The sequence below is a fragment of the Quercus lobata genome, chromosome 4, assembly GCF_001633185.2.
Source record: "Quercus lobata isolate SW786 chromosome 4, ValleyOak3.0 Primary Assembly, whole genome shotgun sequence".
NCBI lineage: Eukaryota > Viridiplantae > Streptophyta > Magnoliopsida > Fagales > Fagaceae > Quercus > Quercus lobata.
Window position 1 is genome coordinate 62,009,131 of NC_044907.1, and position 10,848 is coordinate 62,019,978.

The 10,848-nt window shown below is 39.0% G+C and overlaps 1 long non-coding RNA gene across 1 annotated transcript; it reads right to left on the reverse strand.

Annotated features, from left to right (window-relative positions):
• Positions 1-1,541: 1,541 nt before the first annotated feature.
• Positions 1,542-2,869, reverse strand: LOC115986412. The gene is made up of 3 exons (XR_004090737.1): positions 2,784-2,869; positions 2,559-2,671; positions 1,542-1,613 (listed from the first exon to the last, which is right to left on the reverse strand). It is a non-coding gene; the product is annotated as an uncharacterized LOC115986412 (long non-coding RNA).
• Positions 2,870-10,848: the final 7,979 nt, after the last annotated feature.

Genomic DNA, 10,848 nt, shown 5'->3' on the forward strand with positions numbered 1-10,848 from the left:
GAACCCATTTTTAATGAAAAAGTAGCTGAAAAGTGTAATTTGTGGGTCCATGAATAGTGCACAAATGCACTGTTCACGGACAAAAAGTCAACAAGTGCGGCTAAAAAAAAAAAAAACTGAAACGCAGGAAACGCAAAACGTAGACGCAAAAGCTCAATACAAACACACAATAAGTGCCCGTTTGGGCTGAGAGTTTTCCAGTGTCTGCGTTTTCTGTTTTTTTTTTTTTTTTTTTTTTTTTTGGCAGCCGCATAATATGACCAATTCAACTGTGAACAGTGCACAGATGCACTGTTCACGGATCCACATATTTCACTTTTCAACAACTTTTTTATTAAAACTGGGTCCCACAATACTATTCACATATTTAAAAATTATTTTACTACAGTGTTTTCAGTTTCAGTTTTCAGCTTCAGTAAAAATAAACTCAATCCAAACGGACCCTAAGATAAACTAAAAAGACTTTAAGCATGTCCAGTTAAAATGATGACTGGATATTACTCATTGTCAACATTCAATTGATAAAATAATTGGAGAAATATATAAGTTGTTACAGTTGTAGGCCCACTTACGTGTTTGAAAAATCCTGCAATTATTTCATAAATGCATTTGATTACACCTGAGTTATTGAAAAAGTTGTGCTTAAAAAATTATATACTACTATTGCTACGTGTCTTCTCAAAAAAAAAAAAAAAAGAAAAAAAACCTATTGCTATGTGACTGTAATATATAGGAGTAATAAAAGAGTCATCCTCGAATAATTAAAGAAAAATGCTAAGACCATATAAAATTATACAATTTTTACCACAATTTATCATTTGACGAGTTGTGATGTGTAATGGCAGGTTCATGTGAGTTAACACCTTTGCTACTCACAACTCATTATATAGTAAACTAGTCGCTAACACGTGCGATGCACGGGAAAGCTATTGATAACTTCCCCAATATGGAAAAAAAAAAAAAAAAAATCAAGATCATGGTAGAAATTATATACCAAACCAATAAAATCTATCACTTACAAAGTAATAAAATCTATCACATACAATGAGATATCGTGATAACCAAGAGCTTGAGATCATATTTAGAAAATATATAACTAATATAAGTACACTCCAATACAATTAATTACACAAATATAGTTAATTTCATACTCATTCAATCAAATATCTTTCATAATTACATTAATCATTCTTGATATACAAGATGTATTTAAATTCTAACATTGCCAGTAAACAAAGATGCTAGACCTCAATGGGATTGAAAAAGAAACATAATGCCAATTCCTCAAATTCAATTTGTTCAAGGAACCTACAGAATCAAAGACCAATCCTACAGATTATAGAAAAAATTAAAATAAAAGACATTGTAATGGCAAGTTATGTCTGCCTCAAGCAATGTGTTCCAAGTTTGAGTCTTGAAATCAGCCTAACCCACCTCTCCCAAAGCCTTTTTTTTTTTTTTTTTTAAAGTAAATATCTAACACATCAGTAACATTTATCATATATAAAAATATGGAATGATATTCTTACCAAAAGAGATAATCTCTCCATGTCGAACTTCGGCTTTGACCCTATTCTTCTTCAACCTCTCCCAATTGAGATATGACATTTTCCCTGCAGTCAAAAATATATTCCAAAGCCAAAAAATAAATGTCGTTTCCAATTCTTTCAAAATCATCTATGTTTGTATAGGCAATCAAGGAAGACTCTATTCAGCCTTGCAGCAATAAGAGCAACAAAATATCCAATAATGAAAACCCAATATGCACTTTAAGATATTTCATCCACATAAAAGTAACATTCTAGGCAGCAAAAATCCAGACAAACATCAATTGCCCTGCCATAATTCAAAATAAGGAGCACAAGAACAAATACCCAATTGAAATTAGAAGGAAGAAAAGTTCCATGTGCCTAGCATATGTCTTCTTGGTAGAAAGTTCAAGTCCTAAAAATATATGTATAAATTTCAAAAAATATATGCTGCAAACAAAAAGCTATTTGCAAAGCAACAGCTACAGCCTAACTGAAAACATAAAATTAAGACCTATAAATTACAATTTGACACAAACCAAGACAAAAATATAATATTACCCATTAAAATGTCTTCAAAATACACAAACAAATTACCAGCTATATGGAAAAAAAAAAAAAAAAAATCATTAATGTAAGCATATATCGTATACACTTAAAAAAAAAATAAAAATAAAAAATAAAAAAAATAAAAAGAAAAGAAAAGAAAATCTTCAAGACAAAGTAAGCCTAGAGTCATATGTATTTCATTTGTTTTTTGGGTCAGTGTCAGATTGCTAACCTTGATATAAAACTTAGACTAAAAAAAAAGTTGGAAGTCACATATATGAGACAGATAACTTTTCATTAAGCAATATCCATCAAGGATTGCAGCAAATTCAGGAAATTTCGTTCAAAATGAAGCAAGAACCATCTAAAATTACAATGAAAGAAGTCCACAACTCCCAGAGATAAACAACAGTACAGAAACTCTAGTGAGTGGGCAGAGATTAACAAAATAAAAATAAAAAACAAAGGAAAGTAGCAAACCTACTGACATCATGAAGATGGATCATTCAATAGTGGCCCCCTGATGCAAGGAAGGACTGTCTATCTGTGGCTTCTTCAGAATTAGCCTCCTTTTTACTTGAGTCATGAGCACCCTGTCAAAATTTCCATAATTTTAATATTCTAAGATGCATAGGACCTAAACGCTTGTCAGAAAGCATATCCTGAAAGGAATATTTCAAAACTGCATGTAGGTGAATGCATTACCTGAAAGCATGAATAATCAGAAGTTTGTAGGTAATAGATATGAAGTTTTCCCTTACAATCACCAGCACTGAGGTACTTGCAAAGATTGAGAAAATTTAAAAGCATTCTTATTAGCTGTGTTGTCACGGAACATTCTCTGATTAGCCAAAATCAAGAAATTCAAAAACCTAAAATCGAAATTCTAAGTAGGAGTGGAAAAATTAAGAACCAACTGGAATCTAAATATCTACGAAAACATTCAAAAACCTAAAAATCAAAATTCTATGTAGGAGTGGAAAAATTAAGAACCAATTGGAATCCAAATATCTACCAAAACTGAAAACCCAAAGATTGAGAGAGAAAAACCTGAATGCCCGGTGCTCTAAAGAGAGAAAAAAGAGAAAAGACGTTACTTGTGAAAGAGGAGATTGGTGGTGAATCAACAGCAAAACCGGTTTTCCAAATCAAAACCCTAGGAAAAAAAAAAACCACTATGAACGCAGATGTTAGAAAACAGACGATGGAGATGCAGAGAGAAATCAATGCGGTGGCGGTGATCTGTGTTGGCGACGGCGGTGGGAGGAATTGGGTTTTGGGTTTTGATTTTGGGTGAAGGAAAGGGTGATATTTAAGTTAAGGGGAAGGAGAGTTTAGGGTGACAAATGAGAGAGATTTTGTTTTTTTGTTTTTTTAAGAAGTATCGGGTGTATTTGGTGGGGGAATGCTGAATAATTATTGTATTTTGTAATTATTATATTAATTAATTAAAATATTGTAATTATTATATTAATTAATTAAAATATTTAATTATTATTTAATTAATTAATGTTGACGTGGAAAATTATGGGAGTTTCAAAAGCTTCGGTTTTATATATATATATATATATATATATATATATATATATAGATTATGGTAAAAATTGTATAACTTTATTTGATCCTAATACCACCGCACTCCTTGATGTGATGGTCACTTCACAAATATAAGTACTTATGAGGTGTGGAAAGTAAAGATCAGGGTTCAAGTCTAGAATAGAATTTCTATCTTGTATATATATATATATATATATAATAATAATAATAATAATAAAAACATTGCTCAAAATTAAATTCACATTAATTTCTATTGTTGCTTTCTGTTGTTCTAGTAAAAGATCTAAGGTTATCCAATTTATAATTGAATGTATATTGTGAGGTCGATAAGTTCATGTTAAGACTCCCTCCACCTTTATATTATTAAAAAAAAAAAATCATATACGTACATGATGATACCAAAAATCGTCAATAAGCCACATGATACTCATGTGTCCGAGATGATGCCTGCAATGACAAAGAAAAAGAAAAACCCTAGGAGAGTACCGGTGTGGTACTGGCCAAAGACCCTCCGAAGGTTAAATCAGAAAACCTTTCTACAACTTTAGAGTGCCAGAACTAGGGTGAATTATGCGTACCTTAATTTATGAGGGTTTTGGGGTTTTTATAGTAGTGTAGAACCGACCTCCGTTTCTTGCATAGAAAGACATTTCCTTATAGAGAAGATCACTATTAATGGGCGTGTATTACGGAATCCTCCTCATGTTAGGATTTTATTCATATTAGGACTCTATAAGCTAGAGTTAATCGCGAAACGCAAGTTGTTTCCATTTAGGACTCCTTGGAGACCACTTAAACCAGGTAGATGTCACATGGCCTCTAGTCCTGTCCAACTTGTATCCGTTCATTTTGGAACCGTCCACTATTGACCAATTGAACCAGAGTCGTCAGGTTTATTTAAATGGTTCCATCATCCATAATTTTTCCCTCTTCAATTGCCCCCTCACTCTATGGGTCCGTGATCTCTGAGTGGACGGACTCGTGGAGTGACAATTTGATTTGTCTCCTGAGAAACATACCTAGCCTGATAGGCTGGCCTAGGGTCATTAATGTTGTTAGGACACGTGGCATCTATTTAGTGGTCAATCTCTCGAATCGAAGCGTCCCTTCGTCTTCCGTGTCGTTCCTCTATATAAACTTGCCTCCTAATCCCTCATTTTTTACTTTCCACAGAAATCTTGTGATCAGAGCACTACCGTCACCATTGTCAAACGTGCATATCGTCCACTAAGTGCATCTGTCATCTACACATTTTTACTGCTCTTCAACTAGTAAGTATTCTTCTCCTTTAAATTTGTCTTTTAGACTTTGTACTCCCGTCCTCAATTAGATCCGTTAGTGTCTTAGGATTTACCGTCACATGTAGGTGACAAAGATGTCTAGTGCGTCTAGTAACCAATCGTGTGTCCGCAATGGAGCAGGATACAATGAAGCATTTCCGTCAAGTCAAAAAGACCCTGACACTTCAAGGGAAATGAGGGATCTGTCGACCTCCTCTCCTTCAAGGGATGAGGATTTGGAGACGGATAGGTCAAAGGGTGATTCCAGCAATGGCCTAGTTGATGCTGAGCCCCTAATCCAATCCTTCGTAGGTCCGGATGGACTTAGGGAGTTCATCATGCTACCCTTGTGGACGGTCAATGATTTTAGGTCCACAATCAAAGAATATCACTTCAAAACACTTAGGGCTAAGTACCAAATACCTGACAACATACCCCTCTTTCTACCCTACAAGTCCAAGAAATGCTACTATGAAGGTGTGGAGGGTGTCAAGATCTATGAGCAGATGCTAAAGGCAAGGCTCAGATTCCCTCTAAGTTCACTCCACAGTCACCTTCTTCAATACCTAGGTTTGGCCGTCACCCAGATTTCGCCAAACGCCTGAAAGGTCTTCCTTAGCGTAGAGGTCCTGTATGGGGCTATGTCTGACGGTGCTCGAAGGTTGACAGTGGAATAATTCTTTCACTACTACCCTCCAGCCAAGATCACACAATCGAGGGGCATGTATAGCTTCGTGGCTAGGAGCCCGTTGTTAAGGCTTGTTTGTGATACCCCCGACTCCAATAGGGACTGGAAGGGTCAGTATTTTTTCATGGAAGTGATCAAGTGGATGTGTCATCCTGGTGACAACGAGTATATACCTATCAACACAACATGGGGAATAATGCCCCCTTCTGGTATGCACCCGTCTTAGTATGGACTCTTCTATTACACACCCGTCTATACTTAGGCCTTGGTTCAGTTTTTAACATGTTATTCTAACCGTCTTCTATTTCAGCTCGAGACCGTCCACAAGTCTCACTTGAACAGTGGAGTTTTTTGGAGAAGATTTTCAACAAAACCAAGTTAGAGGAGAGGACGTGGGCTAAGTTGGTCAACCTAGATACTCTATATTGGTATTGTGACAATCCAGAGCCAACCACAGCCGCCCGTCGATACGACACTCAAGTTCACCAACGTAGGTCTGTCACCCTGTATTTGATTTTCTTTCTTTGTTTACTTTATTTCTTTCTAAAGCATCCGTCTACCTTGGTGCAAAGATGGATGCTACCAAGAGAAGGGCTTATATTAAGCAGCAAGTTGCTTTGAAAAAACAAGCTGAGGGTCAAACTCCCAAGGGGACGGGTTCGTCCAAAGACCCATCCATCAAAAGGAAGCAGACGGAGAAAACTGACCATCTTCCTAAGAAGCCCAAGATTGTCATTGAGCCCTTTGTGGGTTTGAAGGCCGAAACCAAGAAGACGATTGCTCCCCTTGGCCATGGAAAGGGCAAGGGTTTAATGAAGGGCCCTTCCATCATTGAAAAGCTGCCCTTCCTCCTCCGTGAGGATTCAAAGTACGCGTTGGAACAGCTCTCGTCCATCATTACATCCAACGACTATGAGAACTTGAGCAACCACGCTACTGAAGCCATGGGGTAGACAGGGCTTTTAAACATGCTCAGGTAATCATGTCCATCCTCTTCCTATTTTCCTTTCCTTCATCTTGCCTTGTTACTAATCCATTTGTTTTCTAGGCAATGTTAATGATGAAGGGGCTAATGGGTCGTTGCCTGAACCATGAGACAGCACTGGACCATATTAGGGCGAAGGCAAACGCAACGAAGGATGAGCTGAACGAGTTAAGGGCCTGGAAGACGGTCCAGGAGAAGAAGCTGGCCTTGTTGGAGGAAACTAGGGATGAGTTGGAGAAGTAGACGAAGCTATTGAAGCAGGTCTTGGAGGACAAAGAGAGAGAAATCTGTGAAACCAAGGACCAGTTCCGTCAGGCGAAGGAAGAAGCGATACATGAGTATCGTGATTCCAACGCCCTTCTATTAGAGCTCAGAGACTCCTTTGCCGAAGGATTTGATGATGCCCTCCATCAAGTCAAGGCTTTCTATCCTAATCTGGACATATCTCATGTTAACATTAATACCCAGGCCCAAACCTCAGTTCAGCTCGTCCATTCCGAGAGTACAAATAAGTTGTTTGTTGACGATGCCCTTATCACTGACCCCGCTACTAAAAACCAAATCAAGCCTGTCATAGATGGTACCTATCATTCTGATGACATTCAAGTTAAGGAGAAAGAAGAAAACATCCTCGTCCAGTAGCAGGGTTTTTTTTTTTTTTTTTTTTTTTTTTTTATGTCAAGATTTTAAGGAACAGTTAATGTTTAATTTAACCGTTGCCTTCTGTAACTAAACTTCTCCCTTTTTGGGCTTCTGCAATATTTGATTTATTTCGTATTATCCGTCTACTTTTATGCTTATAAATGGATCCGTTTAGTTTATGGCAGTGTATGAATTTAACCATCTATAGGATGAATCCGTCCTCCTATGGACTTGCACTTTTTATCCAAAATGTCTGATGGATCTGTCCCTTATATGGACTTGGTTTTAATTCAACATATTGCTGAACCTATCTACTTATGTGGGCTTGTAGTTTTAATTCAACATGTACCCGTGTACCCGTCCACTTTGTGGACTTATAATTGTCATCCTCTTGGATGAATTCGTCCATTATGTGGACTTGATAAGTTTCTATTAACTCGTCCTCTTGTGGTCTTGATCATGGATCCGTCCACTTAAGAGCTTAATAATTTACTCATCCACTTATTGGCTCAATAATGAACCTGTCCGCTTGTGAACTCTAGATTCATCCAGTTACGAACTTAAAAATGCTAACTTGCCCTCATGGGATGAACTTGTCCATTTTATGGACTTTATCATGCCGTCCACTTGTGTATTAACTCATCCGAATGGGATGAATCTGTCTACTTTATGGACTTATTAATGAATTCATCCACTTTATAGACTAATGAACTCATCCACTTTATGAACTTGATAATAAACTCGTCCACTTTATGGACTTGATAGTAAACTCGTTCACTTTATGGACTAATGAACTCGTCCACTTTATAGACTTGATAATATTTTGTAGAAAAACACATTAGTCATATCTGAATAAACTCCTCTTATTATGATAAACCATGCATTCGTAGAAAATTTGCTTTCTTAAGAAAAAGACCTACCCTTTGGGCTTAAAAAAGTATTGTAGCAAAAATTAATAAAGGTAAACTGAAAAACTGAGGAGTGTAGCTAAAATTAAAGTAAACTAGAGAATGAAGAGTGTTGCTTTCCACGCTATCAGTTCTACTGGTAGTACCTCCGTAGGTGCTTGGTATTCCATGGATGGTGCAACTTATGTCTGTCTAGTGTCTCTAGGTGGTAGGTGCATTTCATCTGCTATGACGTAATCTTGTAAGGTCCCTCCTAGTTGGAGTCGAGCTTCCCTTGAGTAAGGTCTTTAGCGGCACCCACTACCTTCCTCAAAACGAGATCTCCAAACTGAAAGTCTCCGTGTCTGACCCGGGAATTGTAGTGCTTGACCATGAGGTCCTAGTACCGTGCAAGTTTTTGTTCGGTTGTCGCCCGGACTTCGTCCAGTAGATCGAGCTATAGGCACATAGCCTCGTCGTTTTTGCTTTCATCGTGGTTGTCCACCTTGTAGCTTATGAGCCCAACCTCGGCTGAAATGACCGCCTCGCTCCCGTATGTTAGTCGAAATGGTGTCTCTTCGATAGGTGTTCTTGTTGTTGTCCTATACGCCCATAGTATGCTTGGTAACTCTTCAAGCCATACACCCTTTGCCCGTTTGAGCCGAGTCTTGATGATTTTAAGCAAAGATTAATTTGTGACTTCAACTTGTCCATTAGCTTGAGGGTGGGTGGGAGAGGAGTAGTGGTTTTTAATCCCTAACTGAGAGCAAAAATCCCGGAAGGAGTCGTTGTTGAATTGTTTCCCATTGTCTAAGACCGGGACCCTAAGGATCCCACACCTGCAAATGATGTGCCTCTAGACGAAACTTCGCACATTCTTCTCTGTAATGGTTGTTAGGGTTTCAGCTTCCACCCGCTTTGTGAAGTAGTCTATGCCTACTATGAGGAACTTCAGCTGTCGCACCGCTATCGAGAATGGTCCCATGATGTCTAATCCCTACTGAGCAAATGGCCATGGGGCTGCCATCAAGGTCAACTCTTCAGACGGCTATCTGCTGATGTTGCTAAACCTTTGACACTTGTCAAAGGTTTTGACATAAGCTTAGACATCCTTCTACATGGTGGGCCAATAGTACCTGACTCGAATCAGTTTGTGTACTAATGATTGTGATCCTGAGTGGTTTCCGCAAATCCCTTCGTGGACTTCTCTCATGACGTAGTTTGCTTCCTCAGTGCCCAAACAACTTAGGTATGGGCAGGAAAAGCCTCTTTTGTACAAGACGTCCTTTATTAGAACGAATCGCACTGCTTGAACTTTCAGCTTTCTTGCGGTTCCCTTCCGTCTGATAACACGCCATTTTTCAAGTAGGAGACTAATGGTGTAGTCTAGTTATTTTCAGAATCTATCTCCTGCATATCGACGAAATCTATTAGTGGAGAAAACTAAACAAAGCAGAGTACATTGCCAGGGATGGTCATATATTCTGCTGAAGCGACTTTGGCAAGGCGGTCGGCTTGCTTATTTTCCCTTCTGGGGACTTGAACAATCTTGGCCTGTAAGTTGTCCACCCTTCTCTTTACTTGCTCCAGGTATTTTTTTCATCCTTTCACCCTTACATTCGTAATCCCCGTTTACCTGGTTGGTGATGACCTGGGAGTCGCAATGAATGACCACACTTGTGGCCCCGACCGCTTTAGCGAGATTAAGTCCTGCCACTAGAGTTTCGTACTCCGCTTCATAGTTGGTGGTAGGGAAGTTGAGGCAAACCATACACTTAATCTTGTCTCCTTCTGGAGAAAGAAGAACGATACCTACTCCTTCAGCCTATCTGTTAGATGATCCGTCTGTATGTATGCTCCACCGAGGACACTCATCTGCCCTCTTGCCTTCTCCGTTGGTGAATTCCACTATGAAATCAACGATAACTTGTCCCTTGATGGCGGTACGCGAGTGGTACTGAATATCAAACTCACTCAACTCTATCGCCCACAATGCCAATCGCCCGACCGCTTCAGGGTTGCTCATCGCTCGTCATAATGGTTTGTCGGTTAGGACAATTATAGTATGGGCTTGGAAGTATGGTTTGAGCTTGCGGACTACCGTTACCAAAGCGAAGGCGAGCTTCTCCATTGACGAGTACCTTTCTGCTGCACCTTGAAGTGCCCGTTGGCATAGTACACGGGCTTCTAAACCTTGTCTTCTTCCTTGACTAAGGTCGCGCTGACGACTGCAGGGGAGACGACCAAATAGAGGAAAAGATCTTCCCCTGGTTGTGAAGGACTCAGTAGTGGTAGGGAAGAGAGGTAGAACTTTAGATCCCCAAACGCCTACTAACATTCAGCCGTCCACCCAAAAGACTTTTTCAGAGTGCAAAAGAAGGGCAGACACTTATCTGTTGCCCTTGACACAAACCTGTTCAAGGCGGCGACCTTACTGTTTAAACTTTGTACTTCTTTTACGTTCTTTGGGGGGGGGGGGCATCTCTACTATGGCCCTAATCTTGTCCAGGTTGGCCTCGATACCTCTCTGAGATACCATAAACCCTAAGAACTTTCCTGTTGTCACTTCGAAGGCACACTTGCCTAAATTGAGCTTCATGTTGTAGGAGCAAAGGGTGTCAAACGTTTCTCTAAAATCCCTCAAGTGGTCTTCCTCCCTTTAGCTTTTCACCATCATGTCATCAACATAGACTTGTACATTTCTCCCGATCTGCTATGCGAACATCTTGTT